At 39.2% G+C, this 18,517-nt stretch overlaps 2 pseudogenes; both read right to left on the reverse strand.

Moving 5' to 3' along the window:
* The window catches only part of LOC102873766, a 2,614-nt pseudogene extending 293 nt beyond the window's left edge, over window positions 1-2,321 (reverse strand).
* A 366-nt stretch (window positions 2,322-2,687) lies between these two features.
* Window positions 2,688-18,517, reverse strand: part of LOC102874173 — a 107,615-nt pseudogene continuing 91,785 nt past the window's right edge.

Here is an 18,517-nt window from a genome sequence, read left to right on the forward strand (position 1 = left end):
TTTTCTTCAAGAAGAGACTGGTTCGTAGAGTTTTTCATAGTAGATTTTAAATCTAGAAATAAATTCTCTGATGTTTTAGCCACAAGTTCATTCTGAGATAGATGCTGTTCTTTATTTTTCAATGTTGAAAATGTAGCTGGTTGTGTTTGTTTCAAAAAAAGAGCAAGACATTTCCATTCTGCCTGATTTGTATGAAGGTATTTATTGATTTTCGTCATCTCTTTCCCTTTTGTTGAAAGTTTTTGATGGAGTTAGTCTATTGCTACTGAGAAGACTGATCTCTATTTTTACTTACACATGGGGATTTAGTTGGTGAAAGCTAATAGTTTGAGATTTTCGTCTTAATCAGGCAATTTATGACTTTATTGTTATAATAGCTGGTTTCAGAAGAGTCCTTTTACAATGGATGTTTCTTGTGAAAGCATTCCAAATTTTTGTTCCGGAGATTCTGATTTCTTTTGGCCTTTCACTAAAATCCATACATGTGTCAGCTGGCTTTGATTCTGTGCCAGGTACATATGTTGTGGCATTAGTTTTTCACTGAATGACGAACCTTAGGAAAAGGCTTGGACCTGGAGAGGTTGGCTTTATCCTGTAGTAGATTGGCCCTTGGGATCATTGCAATTCTCTGTAGTCATGAAAACAATTGCCAGTTCAATTTCTGATTCAGCAATGGGTCTAAGACCTTGCCTATTGAGAATATTCATAACTGAAGGAACTAAGTTTTCTGAGAGTCAGAAATTAAAGTCTATGAATTTGTTATTCCTACTTCAACAGCTCAGGTTCCAGGAGCTGCAAAGAAACTATCCTCTTCTTCATTTTCTTCTGTTATCAATCTGGTTTCCCCCCTCCAAAGTCAGTTGGTGAACTTAATTTCTTATGCTGTTTGGCATTCAGAAATACCAGTGTCTTCCTTTTGAAAATGCATTTTCTTTCCAGTTGTCCTGAAAGATGAATATTTTTACTTCCAATAGCTAGTTTATCAATGGGTAAAACCTTTCAATTTGTGGAGGTGTTTTTTTTTAGAAAACAACTGCTTTGAGAAATTCGGTAAAACAGTCTGGTTTTACAATTGGATGTTCACAGATGAATGCACATATTGCTTTAATGGTCATTTTAACTGATATCATGACAAGATGAGTACATTCTTCTGTCCAATTGTTTACAAAAAGTCCTCCAAGTTGAAAACTTGCTTCATTTAAAGCTGTTTCCCCAGGAACATCTAAATAAGAAGAGCATGGAGTTAATGGTTCATACTCTACCCTGACTTTACTGCCAGATATGCTAAAGGTAACTCTATCATCTGTCTTCAAAATTTAAAAATACAATTCTGCATTTTTTTCTTTATTAACAAAGGTCTCATAGTTAGAGTTATCTTTTATCGACAATACAGGGATTTCATTTGTCTGACTCTTGAGCCAAGCCTATGTCAGGGGAGCAGCTTCCACTTGGGTCTTGGAGTAAGGGCCTGGGCAGTCAGGCCAAGGTGTAAAGGCACCCACCACTTGCATGTCACCAGCGCTTGCAGCTGAAGAGACCTCTGTGGCATGTGCCTCTTTTGATTTTTTTTTTTTACTACTGTTACCATGTAAGTTGCTTGTGGATCCAAGTAAAATGAAGTTATTGACAAGTTCAATCGTTTCTCCATCTATCATGATGTTCCCTATTGGCCCAGTGGAGAGGATTTTTGTTTTCTTGATGTTGAATATAAACCATATTGAATTCTATAGTCTTTGAAGTTTTGCAGCAAGGATTTTAAGCCCTCCTCACATATAGAGAGCAAGGTTGTGTCATCTTCATAATACAGATTGTTCATAAGTCTTCCCTCAATCCTGATGCCAGATTCTTTTTTATAAAAGTCCAGCTTTGTTAGTGGTTTGCATGGCATACAGACTGAAGAAGTATGAAGAAAGACTACAGCTTTGACACACATCTCTCTTGATTTTGAAAAAATGTAGTATTGTTCTATTTAGACAACAGCTTCTTGGTCTAGATCTAGGTTTTGCATTAACTGTTCTGGGATCCCCACCTCATTTTTAAGGTGTGCACTTATTCAACTGGTCTCAAGTAGTGTACAGGTAAAAAGCCCTGGTCACATTCACATCTCAGCCACCCCAGGGAGACCAAAAGCCTTCATATTTCTAGAGTTTAGAGGAGGGGCAGGCCCCCCCCCAAAAGTAGTGTCTACAAAGGCTGACTCCTGAAAATATCAACTAAATTAAAAGAACAAGTAGTAAGATGATTTTTTTAAAAAAGAATAGATTATGTATATTACACAAAAGTAATGTTTTTACTTTTTTTTTTTTTTTTACTCTGCCCATGTATGGACCTGGGGTGGGGAGATGGAGCGCTTTTGCTTAGGGAAATGTAGAGGCTTTTGGAAAGGCAGGAGCTTCCTGTCATGTTGCCATGTCACAATAATTTGAAATAACTAAAAAAAGAAAGAACAATGTGCAATTAAAGCCCTGGGCCACATTGGAAAAGTGGGGGTGGGAGTGGGGGGAGGATTCTTGCTCCACACCAACTGCTGTTTTTAAACCATTCCAGTTTTTAAATAGTCAAGTGAAAAAAAGTAATAAAATTAACAAAGCCATGCCAATTCTCATCCCCTTTGTTTTTTTTTTCTGTGCAAGTTAGTGTGGTGTATTGTTTTTGGTTTATGATTCAATTAAATAGTTTACCTAGGATCATTTGCAGTGGACAATAGAGGGATCAGACTAGCCATACTCTTGCTTGCTGATTCACATCTGCTGGAAGGTGAACAGGGAAGCAAGGATGGAGCCACACAGATCCACACAGAGTATTTGCACTCAGGAGAAGCAATGATCTTGATCTGCCAGTGCTGTGATCTTCTTCTGCATCCCATCAGTAATGCCTGGGTGCATGGTGGTCCCACCAGATAGCATTGTGTTGGCATTGAGGTCCTTGCGGATGTCATCATCACATGTTGTGATGGAGTTGAAGGTAGTTTTGAGGCTGCCACAAGATTCCACGCCAAGGAAGGAGGGCAGGAAGAGTGCCTTGTGGCAGTGGAAATGCTCATTGCTGATAGTGATTACCTGTGTATTGAGTGGCTTCTCCAAGGAGTATGAGGAGGCTGCCATGGCCAGCTCTTTCTCGAAGTCCAGGGCAATGTAATATAGTGTCTCCTTTTTGTCATGCAGAATTCCCGGCTGAGCCGTGGTCATGATGTTGTAGCCTTGCTTGGTGATGATTTTTGTGAGGTAGTCTATCAGGTCCCAGCCAGCCAAGACCAGATGCAGGATGGCATGAGGGAGCATGTACCCCTCATAGATGGGAACAGAATGGGTGATCCTATGCCAGAATCCATCATGATGCCAGTGGTGAGGCCCGTATGGGGACAGCACAGCCTGGATGGTGATGTACATGGCAGGGATATTGAAGGTCTCAAACATAATCTAGGTCATCATCTCCTGGTTAGCCTTGAGGTTCAGGGAGCCTCCGTCAGTAGCAAAGGGTGTTGCTCTTCAGGGGCCACACACAGCTAATTGCAGAAGATGCGGGGCCAGATCTCTCTGTTGTACCAGTTAATGACAATGTCATGCTAAATGGGGTACTTGAGGGTCAGGATGCCTCTCTTGCTCTGGGTTTTGTCACTCACGTGGGAATCCTTTTAGCACATGCCCACAATCATGTCCTGGTGTAGACGGCACCCCACAATAAAGGGGAAGACAGCCCAGGAGGCATTGTTGCCAGGGAAGCTGGCCTCACATGTGCTGGAGCAGATGTCATTATCCAACACAACAACAACAACTACAACAACAACATCTTTAATATCACATGCAAGCAAGATTCTGCAGAAAATTATAAAAAAACAACTGGAACAGCACATCAACAGAGAACTGCCAGATGTGCAGGCTGGGTTTAGAAGAGGCCATGGCACTAGGAATATTATAGCTAATTAGAAGGGGTCGTGGTACTGAAGATATTGTAGCTGATGTTAGATGGATCTTGGCTGAAAGCAGGGAATATCAGAGGAATGTATATCTGTGTTTCATTGACTATGCAAAGGCATTTGACTGTGTAGATCATAACAAACTATGGTTGACTCTGAGAAGAATGGGAATCCCAGAACACTTGATCGTTCTAATGCAAAACTTATACTTGGACCAGGAGGCAGTCGTCAGAACAGAACAAGGGAACACTGTATGCTTCAAAATTGGGAAGGGCGTACGCCAGGGATGCATCCTATCTCCATACCTTTTCAACCTATATGCAGAAGAGATTATCCGGGAGGCTGGGCTCTATGAGGAGAAATGTGGGGTCAAGATTGGTGGATGACTTATCAACAGTCTGCGTTATGCGGATGACACAACCCTGCTTGCTGAAACTGAGGAGGACCTGAAGCACCTGCTGCAGAGTGTCAAGGACTGCAGCCTGCAATATGGATTGAGGCTCAATGTCAAGAAGACAAAGATTCTCACCACTGGACCAATTGGCAGCATCAGGATGGATGGTGAAGAGATTGAGATTGTACACAGCTTTAGTTTGCTTGGCTCCATAGTCAACACTCTTGGCAACAGCAGCCAGGAAATTAAAAGGCGCATTGCCATGGGAAAGTCTGCTGTTAGGGACCTCTCCAAAGTACTGAAGAGCAATGGTGTCTCTCTGGAGACTAAGGTGCGTCTGATACAGGCCATGGTCTTCGCAATCACTTGTTATGCATCAGAGAGTTGGACAATGACCAGAGAGGATAAAAGGAGAATTGATGCCTTTGAGCTGTGGTGCTGGAGAAGAGTATTGAGAATACCATGGACTGCTAGGAAAACAAACAGATTTGTCCTGGAAAGGGTTAAACCGGGTGGCTCCTTGGAGGCAAGGTTTCTGAGGCTCTGTCTAACATACTTTGGACATGTTGTGAGGAGAGACCGGTCCTTAGAGAGGGACATCATGCTTGGGAGGGTGGAGGGACAGTGCAGGAGAGGAATGCCCTCTATGAGGTGGATTGATTCAGTGACTGGGACAATTGGGATGGAAGTGTCGGAGACAGTGTGATTGGCACAGGACAGAGCGGAGTTTAGGGCTGTTGTACATAGGGTCGCTATGAGTCGCAGGTGACTCGACGGCACATAAGAACAACAACAACAATGTTAGATGGATCTTGGGTGAAAGCAGAGAATACCGGAGGAATGTCTATCTGTGTTTCATTGACTATGCAAAGACATTTGACTGTAAGGATCACAACAAACTGTGGCTAACTGTGAGAAGAATGGGGATCCCAGAACACTTGATTGTGCTTGTGCAGAAACCTATACTTTGGCCAGGAGGCAGTCGTCAGAACAGAGCAAGGAAACACTGCATGGTTCAAAATCAGTAAGGGTGTACACCAGGAATGTGTTCTATCTTCATACTTCCTCAGTCTGCATACAGAACATATTATCCAGGAGACTGGGCTCTATGAGGAGGAATGTGGCATCAGGACTGGAGGAAGACTCATTAACAGTCTGTGTTATGCAGATGATGCAACCTTGCCTGCTGCAAATGAGGAGGATCTGAAGCACTTGTTGCAGAAGGTTAAGGACTTCAGCCTTCAATATGGATTGAAGCTCAACATCAAGAAAACAAAGAATCTCACCACTGAACCAATTGGCAGCACCATGACAGATAGTGTAGAGATTGAGATTGTTACCAGCTTTAGTTTTCTTGGTTCCACAATCAACACTCTTGGTAACAACAGCCAGGAAATCAAAAGGCTAATTGCATTGGAAAAGTCTGTTGTCAGGGACCTCTCCAGAGTACTGAAGAGCAACAATGTCAGTCTTGAGACTAAGGTGCACCTTATCCAGGCCATAGTCTTCACAATCACTTGCTATGTGTCAGAAAACTGGACAATGACTAGGGATAATAGAAGGAGAATTGATGCCTTTGAGCTGTGATGCTGGAGAAGAGTGTTGAATATACCATGGACTACTAGGATAAAAAGTGTTTATCCTGGAGAGAGTTTAACCAGGCTGCTTCTTGGAGGCAAGGATTCTGAAGCTTTGTCTGACATACTTTGGGCATGTTGCAAGGAGGGACCAGTCTTTGGAGAGGGACATCATATTTGGAAGGGAGGAGAGACAGTGCAAGAGAGAAAGACCCTCAATGAGATGAATTGCTTCAAGGGTAATGGGGTAGGCGTGTCAGAGACAATAAGGTTGGTAGGGGATGGATCAGGGTTCAGAGCTGTTGTGCATAGGGTTGTTATGAGTTGCAAGCAACTCTATGGTACATAACAACAAACTATGCATCTGAAAGTTGGACAATGACAAAATATATAATCTATGCCTTTGAATTATGGTGTTGAAGAAGCATACTGAATATTCCATGTTATAGTTGTGTTGTCCTGCCTAAAAGGAACTGATTCTTACTTGACCCTCCAGCAGGTTTTCAGAGTCAGTTGATTGAACAGGAGGAAATTGCCCATTTTTCTCCCATAGAGCATATAGTGGATTCAAACCATGTGCCTTTGGGGTTACAACACATTTTATTACCACTAGCCTCCCCGAATATCCCATAGATTGAGAAGAATAACTGAATGAATGAATGATTCAATGAATAAATGAAGAAAGGAAAAGATGATTATGTCTTCTTGAAGAAAGTGCAGCCGGGATACCACTCACAGGCAAGGGTGGTGAAGCTTCATCTTACATACTTTAGGCATGTTGTTAGGAAGACTATTCCTTGGAAGAAGATATCATGGAAAGGTGGAGGATCAGCATTAGGAATGAAGACCTTCAACAGATGGACTGACACATATATAAACTTCGTATGTAAACCAGTATAAAGTAAAACAAAAAAAAGATGGATTGACACACCAAGTGTCACAATGGGCTCAAGTATATCAGAGATGATTGAGATGATACAGGATAGGCTGGATTCAAATCTGTGGTTCATAGGTCACTGTGAGTCATAGTCGACTGACACCTAACCTGCAACATACCTGTGGTTATAACTGTATTTGAGAATGGGTTGTCTTTGTAATCTTAATGTGTCAATATAGTGTAGAGTATACTTAGTGTCTTTTGAGATATAAGTAGCCAAACTAGCAAGCCAGCAAGGAGAGATGAGGAAAGAAGGATGTCATGCCATATGAAGATAGAAACAAGGAACAGTGGCTTTCCCCAACAGTCATAAAGAAAATCTCCCCATCAGAAAAACCCACTGCTGGCTAATTGATTAGATTTCATGCAAGCTTCCAACAAGTTTCAAAACTGTAATTTCCCACCCTTTGCTTAAAGGTTGCTTCAATTTTTCATAGGGTTTTGAAAGGCTGTTTATTTTAGAAGTGGGTGGCCAATCCCTCTTAGTTTTCCTTAATTTAGAAGCTTTGCTGAAACTTGTACACACCATGGATGACCTAATGGTATTAAAATACAATACCAGAGGCACAGTTTCCAGTATGACAACAGCAAGCTACATATTACAGTAAACTGACAGACAAGTTCTGCACTCATAAGAGCAAACTATGAACAAGAAAGCAATGATGTGCCTCTCCAAGGACCTACCTCTCCTTACAACATGTCCAAAGTATGTCAGACGAAGCCCCAGAATCCTTGCCTCCAAGCAGTAGCCTGGTTTAACCCTCTCTAGGATGAATCTGTTTTCTTGGCAGTCCAGGGTACATTCAATACTCTTCTCCAGCACCACAGCTCAAAGGCGTCAATTGTCCTTCTATGCTCCTAGTCATTGTCCAACTCTCTGATGCATAACAAGTGATTACAAAAACCATGGCCTGTATCAGGCGGACCTTAGTCTCCAGAGAGACATCGTTGCTCTTGAGTACTTTAGAGAGGTCCCTAACAGCAGACTTTCCCATCGCAATACGTCTCAACATTAAGAAAACAAAATTCTCACCACTCGGCCAATAAGAAGCGTTAAGATAGATAGAGAAAAGGTTGAAATTGTCAACGATTTAATCTTGCTTGGATTCACAGTCCACACTCTTAGCATAGCAGTAGTGAGATTGGAAGACATGTAGAATTAGAAAAATCTGCTACCAGGGATCTCTGCAGTGATGTAATTTTAAAAACTAAGGTACACCTGATTCAACCCACAGTCTTTCCAGTCACGTACTATGCAACAGAGAGTTGAACAATGAATAAGGATGACCAGGGTTAAAGAGGGGACTAATGCATTTGAATTATGGTCTTGAAGAAGAGAGTTAAATAGTCCATGGATTGCCAGAAGAACAAACAGATACATCTTGAAGAAAGTACAATTAGGGTGCTCTGTAAAGGCAATGATGGTGAAGCTTCATCTCACATATTTTGTGCATATTGTCTGGAAAGGCTGTTCTTTGGAAAGGGGTATTGTGTTTGGAAAGGTTAGTGAAGGAGAGGAAGACCCTCAATGAGATGGATTGATACAATGTCTGTGACAGTGGACTCAAACGTGAAGCATGATAAGGATGTTACAGATCTTTTATTCATAGGGTCATACCCAAATAGATTGCTCTTAACAACAACTATTACAAAGCGCTGTTAATCTTAAATAAGACTGCCTCTTCTTTTTTCCAGGGACCATTGTGAGTTGAAACTTGGAACCTTTAATTTACCAGTCCAACACTTCAGTTATGACTTGGTTCCAACTCAACAGCACACAACAAACAAAACCACAACACTTAAGATAGTACTCAAAAGCATAATTTCTCCCCCCTGTAACTTACAGCAGGTCCTCAAGGAGCCATGACAATGCAATGATTATCTGTTTGGCTTCTAAATAGAAGTTGAACCCATTAGCTAATCTAAAAGATAAAAATTTATCCGTCTGCCTCCATAAAGATTTACAGTCTTGGAAACCCGTGTGTCCTATAGGGTTGCTATGAGTTGTAGGCTTTGTTTGGTTTCGATTTTCTTAAAGATTTAAATACTGAAGTGCTTTTATATGAGATTCACAGGTTAGGTTCTCACTTAATTCACACTATATTTAAAAGACATTTTTTTTGTTTTTACTTAAAAAAGCAAAGTGAAACTCTGATGACCTAGTTTGTGGGGAGTTGTATGCTAAGCCAAAGGTGATTCCTCTCTAATGGTTTGAATCCACCAGTGACTTTGTAGGGGGAAAATAGGCAATCTCCTCTTATGTAATTTATAGCATTGGGGAAGAAATTACTAGAGGTGAGTTATGACTTAGTTTTTACTGGACTGCAATGAGAGGGTTTTTAAAAATATAAAGTTAATCCTGAAGGCTCTATCATTGATTCTATCATCTATCTATCAGTTAGTATTTAATGTGTAACTATAAAGTTTACTTTAAAAGATTTTTGTATTGGTTTGCTTACAAAGTTAGTATACATTGTGTTCCACACTATTTTTCATTCACATTATGTTTCATACAATCATTACCTTGCATTATGTTTTATAAAATTAGTCATCATTGGACTATGCCCATCATTAATTGCCCTGTCTTTTCAGGTCCCTGCCAGATCTTTCCCATTTCCTTTACCCCCTCCTTTCACTCATCAAGTTGTGCAACCCTCTGATTTCTCCCCTATCTATCTTCACCCCTCTGCTCCTACCATTTATTTCTTTGGGTCTTCCATACATGTTTTACTAGTTATCCTTCTATTTTCAGAGTAATGGTCTTAAGAAGTATTTGTCCTTCTGAGAAAGTTATTTCACTCAGCATAATAATCTCCAGTCTCTCCCAAGTTATGTAGTATTTTCAAAATCATTGCTCCTGAGTGCTGCACAGAATCCCATTGTGTAAATGTACCACTATTTCTTAATCCATTCAGTTGTGGTTGGATAATTGGGCTGCTTCTATGTTCGTGTGATGGTGAATAAACATTGGTATACAAATTTCCACTTGCATCTCAGTTCCAATTTCCTTGGGTATATTCCTAGTAGTGGAATAGATGGGTCATACAGAATTTCTATGTTCAGCTTTTTGAGGAAACACCAAACTGCCTTCCAGAGTGGTTTACCATTTTACAATCTGAACAACAGAGTGTGAGAGTCTCCACCTCTCCACATTCTCTTGAACATTTATTGTTTGCTGCCCTGCTAAACATTGTTACTGCTACTGGGGTGAGATAGTATCTCACTGTGTTCTTGATATGAATGATAGAAAAGCATGAACATTAAATCCAGAATAATAAGGCTCATATTATAAAAATTTACAGTATGAAGGAAGCACAAAGAACAGGATAGAAAAATGGAACAGAGATTCAATGAGATGGAAGACAAGACTTTCCATGAAACACTCTAAGAAGAAAGAGCAGAGATAAGATGGAAGGAAATAAATGAAACATTAGAAGTGTGGAATGAAATAAAACAAATAACCTATGCATGACTGGACTCACAGAATGGGGAACAGGGACAAGGAGAGGGAAATCACTGGAAAAAATACTAGAAGAAAACTTTTCAGATATCATAAAGATGTGAAAAATACATATTCTAGAAACTCAGCAAGCCCCAAGCCCTTTACCCCTGCAAAAAGAGGTATGCAAGGATGGTTCAACATAAGAAAAGCAATCAATGTAACTCACCACTTTAATAAAAAAAATAACAAGAACCATACGATCCTAGCAATTGATGCAGAAAAAACATTTGATCAAATCCAACACCACTTCCTAGTTAAGATACTCAGCAAAATTGAAATAGAAGAGAATTTTCACAACGTAGTCAAAAGTATACATGCAAAACCAAGAGCCAGTATAATTTTCAATGGAGAAAGACTAAAAGCATTATTGCAGCTGATATTAGATGGGTCTTAGCTGAAAGCAGGGAATATCAGAAGAATGTATATCTGTGTTTCATTGATTATGCGCTTGACTGCTTGGATCATAGCAAACTGTGGCTGACTCTGAGAAGAATGGGAATCCCAGAACATTTAATCATGCTAATGCAAAACCTATACTTGGTCCAAGAGGCAGTTGTCAGAACAGAGCAGGGTAATACTGCATGGTTCAAAATTGGGAAAGGTGTATGCCAAGGATGTGTCCTATCTCCATACCTTCTCAACCTCTATGCAGAGCAGAATATCTGAGAGGCTGGGCTCTATGAGGAGAAGTGTGGCATCAGGATTGGTGGAAGATCTATTAACAATCTGCGTCATGCAGATGACACAACCCTGTTTGCTGAAACTGAGGAGGACCTCAAGCACTTGCTGCAGAGGGTCAAGGACTGCAGCCTTCAGTATGGACTGAGACTCAATGAATGTCAAGAAGACAAAGATTCTCACCACTAGACCAATTGGTAGCATCAGGATGGATGGTGAAGAGATTGAGACTGTTCACAGCTTCAGTTTGGTTGGCTCCATGATCAACATTCTTGGCACCAGCAGCCAGGAAATAAAAAAATATATTGTGATGGGAAAGTCTGCTGTTAGCGACCTCTCTAAAGTACTCAAGAGCAACGGTGTGTCTCTGGAGATTAAGGTGCATCTGATACAGGCCATGGTCTTTGCAATCACTTGTTATGCATCAGAGAGTTGGACAATGACTAGGAAGGATAGAAGGAGAATTGACGCCTTTAAGCTGTGGTGCTGGAGAAGAGTCTTGAATGTGCCCTGGACTGCCAAGAAAACAAACAGATTCATCCTGGAGAGGATTAAACCAGTCTACTCCTTGGAGGCAAGGATTTTGAGGCTTCGTCTGACATACTTTGGACATGTTGTAAGGAGGGACATATCCTAGGAGAGGGACATCATGCTTGGTAGGGTGGAGGGGCAGCGCAGGAAGGAAAGAGCCTCTATGAGGTGGATTGATTCAGTGACTGGGGTAATCGGGATGGGTGTGTCAGAGGCAGTGCGACTGGCACAGGATAGAGCAGGGTAGAGCAGGGTTTAGGGCTGTTGTATATAAGGTCGCTATGAGTCGCAAGTGACTCGGGGGCACATAACAACAGCAACAGTCAAAAGTATACATGCAAATCCAAGAGCCAATATAATTTTCAGTGGATAAAGACTAAAAGCAATTTGTCTGCGATCAGGGATCAGACAAAGATGTCCACTGTTGCCACTGCTATTGAATATTGTATTGGAAATACTTGATAGGGCAATGAGACAAGAGAAGGAAATAAAATGCTTCTTGATCAGCAAAAGGATGGTTAAACTGTCACTCTATGCAGATGATATGATGGTGTACATAGAAAACCCCAAGTACTCAACAAAAAATGTGCTAGAGCTAGTAGATCAATTTAACAGAGTGGCAGGATACAAGATCAATATTAAAAAAATCAGTGGGATTCCCCTACAGTAATAAAGAGAACTCAGAGAAGAAAACCAAGAAAGCAATATCATTTACAACAGCTAACCACAAATTGAGATATTTGTGAGTGAACCTATCTAAAGATACAAAAAACCTATACAGAGAAAACATTTCTGCAAGACACAATAAAAGACCTAAAGAAATGGAAATATGGTCCCTGTTCATGGATAGGAATACTCAATATTGTGAAAATTACAATCTTATCAAAAGCAATCTATGTGTTCAACACAATCCCAATACTGATACCAAGTTCATTTTTCAAGGAGATCAAAAGGGAAATCATCAGATTTATTTGGAAAGGAAAGAGACCCGGAATAAGTAAAGTACTTCTGAAAACAAATTAAATGGAAGGTACAGCATTCCCTTACTTCAAAACCTACAACACAGTGGTTGTAATCAAAAAAGCATGTTACTGGTACAATAATGGGCCCATAGACCAGTGGAAAAGAATTGAGAACCCATAAATGGACCTATCTATCTACAGTCAACTGATATTTGACAAGGAAATAACCTTTCACATGGGGAAATCATAACCTGTTCAACAAATAGTGCTGGCAAAACTGAACTGTTACCTGCAGAAAGGTGAAACAGAATCCACATCTCACAGCATACACAAAAATTAACTCAATATGGATTAGAGACCTCAGAATAAAGCCCCAAATCATAAAGCTCATAAGAGACAAACTGGGACCAACCTTAGAAGGCCTAATCTAAGGTATATAGGGACTACAAAATACAGCCAAAAAGCCACAGTCTGAAGAGAATAAAATTGACGAATGGGACCTTCTAAAGATTAAATCTCTGGGCTCATCAAAACCTTTTCCCAACAGGGTGAAAAGAAAATCTACTGACTGGGAGCAAACATTTGGTAATACCATCTCAGACAAAGGTCTCATCAAGAAAGTTTACAGAATTATACATGGCCTCCACAAGAAGAAACCCACAGCGTCCCTTTTCAGCAGGAAGTAGCTAAGAGAATACGCCATCCCCTTTTCCTTATGAATCAGGGTGAAGTCTCTCAGGGAGGAGTGATAGGGAATGGCAAGGGACACACTGACAAAGGAGATTAATCAGAACTGGCTTTGACAAGCACTGTGGCAACTGGACAATTAAAACAGACATGGGGGGGGGGAAGAAGAACGAACTGGGGAGGAGGGTGGAGAAAACAGTGCAACAATGAATGAATGAAAACTCAAAATCTCTGTACATGTTCATTAAAACGAATAAAATTTAATAATAATAAAAGAAAAGAAGAAGACTGATAATTGAATTACAAAATTGGCAAAAGACAGGGAAAGACTTTTCACAGGGGAGGACATTCATGAAGAAATGCTCCAACTCAATGACAATAAAAGAGATGTAAATAAAAACCACAATGAGATATCATCTCACTCTAGTAGCAGTGACAACGTTTAGCAGAACATCAAGTAATTAATGTTGCAGAGGATGCGGCTACATAGGCACTCTTATACATTGTTGGTGGGATTGTAAAATAGTACAACCACTCTGGAAGGCAGTTTGACTTTTTCTCTAAAAACAGAACATAGAAATTCCATATGATCCAGCTATTCCACTGCATAGAATATATCCCGAGAAAATGAATTCTGAGGCAGAAACAGAGATTTGAACACTTATGGTCATAGCAACATTATTCAGCATGGTAAGAACATGCAAACAGCCCAAATGTCCAACCACAAACTAATGGATTGAGAAATTATGGTACACTCACACAATAGAACAACTTCTCTGATGTGCATGGAACGTTCTCCAGAATAGATCACATTCTGGGTCACAAGGCAAGCATCAATAAATTAAAAAACGTAGAAATAATACAAAGCATCTTTTCAGACCATAATGCTACAGAATTGGAAATTAATAACAAGAAGACAAAGAAGAAAAAAACCATATATTTGGAAGCTGAACAACACCTTGCTTGAACATGACTGGGTACTAGAAGAAATGAAAAATGAAATTAAAAATTTTCTTGAAACAAATGACAAAGAAAGCACAACTTACCAAAACTTCTGAGAAACAGCCAAAGCAGTAATCAGAGGTCAATTTATCAAAAGGCAGGAAAAATTGGCCACTGACTCTCTAACTCAACATCTCCAGCAAATTGAAAAAGAACAGCAAGAAAACCCAACACCCTCTAAAAAACTGAAATTATAAAAATTAGAGCAGAAAGAAATGAAATAGAAAATCTAAAAACAATTCAAACTATCAACAAAACTAGGAGATGGTTCTTTGAAAAGGTCAATAAAATTGACAAAACTTTAGCAACACTCACAAACAAAAAGAAGAAGAAGACAAAAATAATCTGAATAAGAGATGAATCAGGCAACATAGCAACAGAATCAACTAAAATAAAAAAAGCTAACATTAAAGCATTATGAAAAAAATATACTTAAACAAATATGAAAACCTAGAGGAAATGGACAAATACTTAGAAATGCCCAACCTACCTAAACTAACACAAACCGAATTTGAACATCTCAACAGACCCATTACAAAAGAAGAAATTGAAAAGGTAATACAACAACTTCCAATCCCCAAAAGCCCTGGACCAGATGGTTTTACAAGTGAATTTTATCAAACATTCAGAGAAGAACCGTTACCAATTCTACACAAACTATTTCAGGAAATAGAGAAAGATGGAGTTCTCCCAGATTTATTTTATGAAGCAAACATATCCTTGATACCAAAGCCAGAAAAGGACACCACCAAAATAGAAAACTATAGGCCAATCTCTCTTATGAACATAGATGCAAATTCTGAATAAAATACTGGCCAATAGAATTCAATGATACATCAAAGAAATAGTTCACCATGACCAAGTGGGATTCATAACAGGTATGCAAGGATGATTCAACATAAGAAAAACAATTAATGTGATTCATTACAAGAACAAAGCAAAGAACATGATCCTATCAATTGTTGCAGAAAAGGCCTTTGACAAAATCCAACACCCTTTCCTGATGAAAACACTCAATAAAATAGGATTAGAGGGGAATTTCTTCAATATAATAAAAAGTATTTATGCAAACCCAAGAGCCAACATTGCTCTCAATGGAGAGAGGTTAAAGGCATTCCCTTTATGAACAAGAACTAAGGAAGGATGCCAACTATCACCTCTCTTATTCAATATTGTATTGGAAGTCTTAGTGATAGCAATAAGACAAGAGAAGGAAGTAAGAGGCATCCAAATTGGCAAAAAAGAGGTAAAATTTTCTCTCTATGCAGATGTTATGATAGTGTACCTAGAAAACCCCAAAGATTCAGCAAGGAAACTATTGGACATAGTTGACCAATTCAGCAAAGTGGCAGGATACAGGATCAACATACAAAAATCAGTTGCATTTCTCTACCGTGACAAAGAGAATACAGAGCCAGAACTAAGAAAAACAATACCCTTCACAATAGTGAATCACAAGATTAAATACTTGGGAGTAAATCTAACCAGAAGCACAAAGGATCTATTAAAAAAATTACAACTCATTACTACAAGAAACAAAAAGAGATCTTGAGAAGTGGAAGAATATCCCTTACTCATGCGTAGGAAGACTCAATATTGTGAAAATGGCAATACTACCAAAGGCAATTTACACACTCAATGCAATCCCAATACAAATACCAATCCCATTCTTCAAGGAGATGGAAAAGGCAATCTCCAGTTTCATTTGGAATGGAAAGAAGCCCAAAATAAGCAAAGCACTCCATAAAAACAGAAAAAAAAAGATAGAAGGCATCTCACTCCCTGATTTCAAATCCTACTACACTGCTGTGGTAGTTAAGACAGCATGGTACTGGTACAATGGCAGACACATAGGCCAATAGAATAGAATTCAGAACCCAGAAATCAGCCCATCTACCTATGGTCAACTGATATTTGGCAAGGAGATGAAATCAGTTAAGTGGGGAAATGACAGCCTTTTAAACAAATGGCATTGGCAAAATTGGGAAACTATTTGCAGAAGACTCAAGCAAGATCCACCGCTCACTCCATACACAAAACCCAACTCAAGGTGATCATGGACCTAGGACTATAAACTTCATTAAATAAAAGCTGGGACGAACTCTAGAAGTTCTAATCCTCAACATAAACAGTCTTTCAAGTATCTGAAAAATCCACAACCAGGAAGACATAAAATAGATGAATGGGACTTTCTAAGAATCAAATCCCTATGCACATCCAAAAACTTCTCCAAAAAGGTAAAAAGAGAAGCCACAGACTGGGAAAAAGTATTTGGTAATGACATGTCAGATAAGGGACTTATATCTAGAATTTATAAAATACTTGAGCACCACAACAAGATTATGGTAAACAATAAGACTGAAAAATTGGCACAGGATATGAACAGACACTTCACCATAGAAGACATTCAGATGTCCCACAAACACATGAAGAAATGTTCAAAATTCCTAGCTCTAAGAGAGATGCAAATCATCTATGAGATGATAAGAGATATCTATGAGATATCGTCTCACCTCAGTCAGAATAGCAAAATTCAACAGAAGAGCAAGCAACAAATGCTGGCAAGTTTGTGGAGAAGCTGGAACCCTTATTCATTGTTGGTGGAAGTGTAAAATGGTGCAATCACTGTGGAACGCAGTGTGGAGCCTTCTAAAAAAGTTGCAAATAGAAATACCATTTGACCTAGCAATTCTACTACTGGGATTATACCCCAAAGAGACCATAACTGACATACAAACATATATGCACACCCATGTTTATCATGGTTTTGTTCACGATAGCAAAGAGGTGGAAACAACCAAAATGCCCAGCAACAAACAAATGGACAGAGAAGCTATAGTATATTCCCACAATGGAATACTACTCTGCATTGAAAAGCAAGGAACCTATGCAGCATTATTAAAAATGGGTGACCCTAGAGGACATTATGCTGAGTGAAATATCTCAGTCACAAAGGGACAAATACTGCATAGTGCCACTGTTGTAAAACAGCACTGACATCGGGATTGGGGAGAGACTGAGAAAGACGGGATAAATATTGTGCTGTATACTGCATTGAAACAGATGAGGGAGAAAACGGTTTAAAAGGGATATGTGATTAGGTATTATTGTCATGACAGGAGTCCAGAACAAAGGCTGCATAGTGAAGTGGGGTGAGGGATTGTAAAACAATGGGGAAACTTCTACTTTTCAAAGAGAAGAGTGTACTGGGGGGAGGAGTGGGCAGGGAGAAAAGTGCAACAATGAATGAATGGAAATCCAAAGTCTGTAAATTTTCATTTAAATTAATTTAAAAAAGTAAGAGTAGCAATACTAATCTCTGATAACAGAGATTTTAGAAAAAAAAACTATGAGAAAGGTCAAGGAAGGAAACTATATGATTCAAGGTCCACAGAACGAAAAGTCACAACCAAGGCCTACTGGTAAAAAGCTGTGGTGATGCAGTTTTAAATGCACGTGATTCAAATATACATGGGAGAAGGATGTGCAGTCTCCTCCCGTTCAATTTACTTCCTCTGAAAACCCTCTGGAGTGTCAGCTATGGGTTGGTCTGACTTGGTGGCACACAACAGCATGCACCAAATTATAGACCTGCAAAATGCAAAAGCAAATCTTAATAGAATTTGAAAAAGAGAGAGTCAACACTACAATAGTAGTAGGAGATTTTGATACATCATTCTCAAGGAAAGATAGAACTACCAGAAAGAAATTCAACAAAGATGCTGAAGAATTAAGCCAACTTGATCTCATAGATATGTATAGGCTAATGCACTCCAAAAATTTTTGTGCACCTTTTTCTCCAGTGTGCACAGAACATTCTCCAGAATAGAACATACTGTAGGTGACAGAGCAAGCTTCAATAAATATCAAAATAATGCAAAGCATTTTCTCAGACCACCATGCTACAAAATTGGAAATCAATAACAAGAGGACAAAGGGAAAAAAATGTACATGGAACCCAAACAACACTCCACTTGAATATAATAGAAGAAATTTTTAAAAATGGAAATAAAATAGTAATAGATGAAATAAAAAAGTTTCTTGAAACAAAGAGTATGAAAACACAACTTACCAAAACCTCAGGAAAACTACCAAAGCAGTATTTAGAGCTCACCTCATAGCAATAAGCAAACACATGAGAAGGGAAGAAAGAAAGAAAATAGATTACTAACTTAATATCTCCAAACAATAGAAAAAGAACAGTAAGGAAGTCCAATAACCTAAAAAAAAATCATAAAAATTAGGGCAGAAATAAGACTAACTTGTTAGTCAAATTTGTGTCTTCTAGGTTGCAACACCCCCATGATACATCTTCAAGGATATGAACATGT

This window comes from Elephantulus edwardii, unplaced genomic scaffold (assembly GCF_000299155.1).
Source record: "Elephantulus edwardii isolate Elephantulus edwardi_28Jun2011 unplaced genomic scaffold, EleEdw1.0 scaffold00352, whole genome shotgun sequence".
NCBI classification, from domain to species: Eukaryota; Metazoa; Chordata; class Mammalia; order Macroscelidea; family Macroscelididae; genus Elephantulus; species Elephantulus edwardii.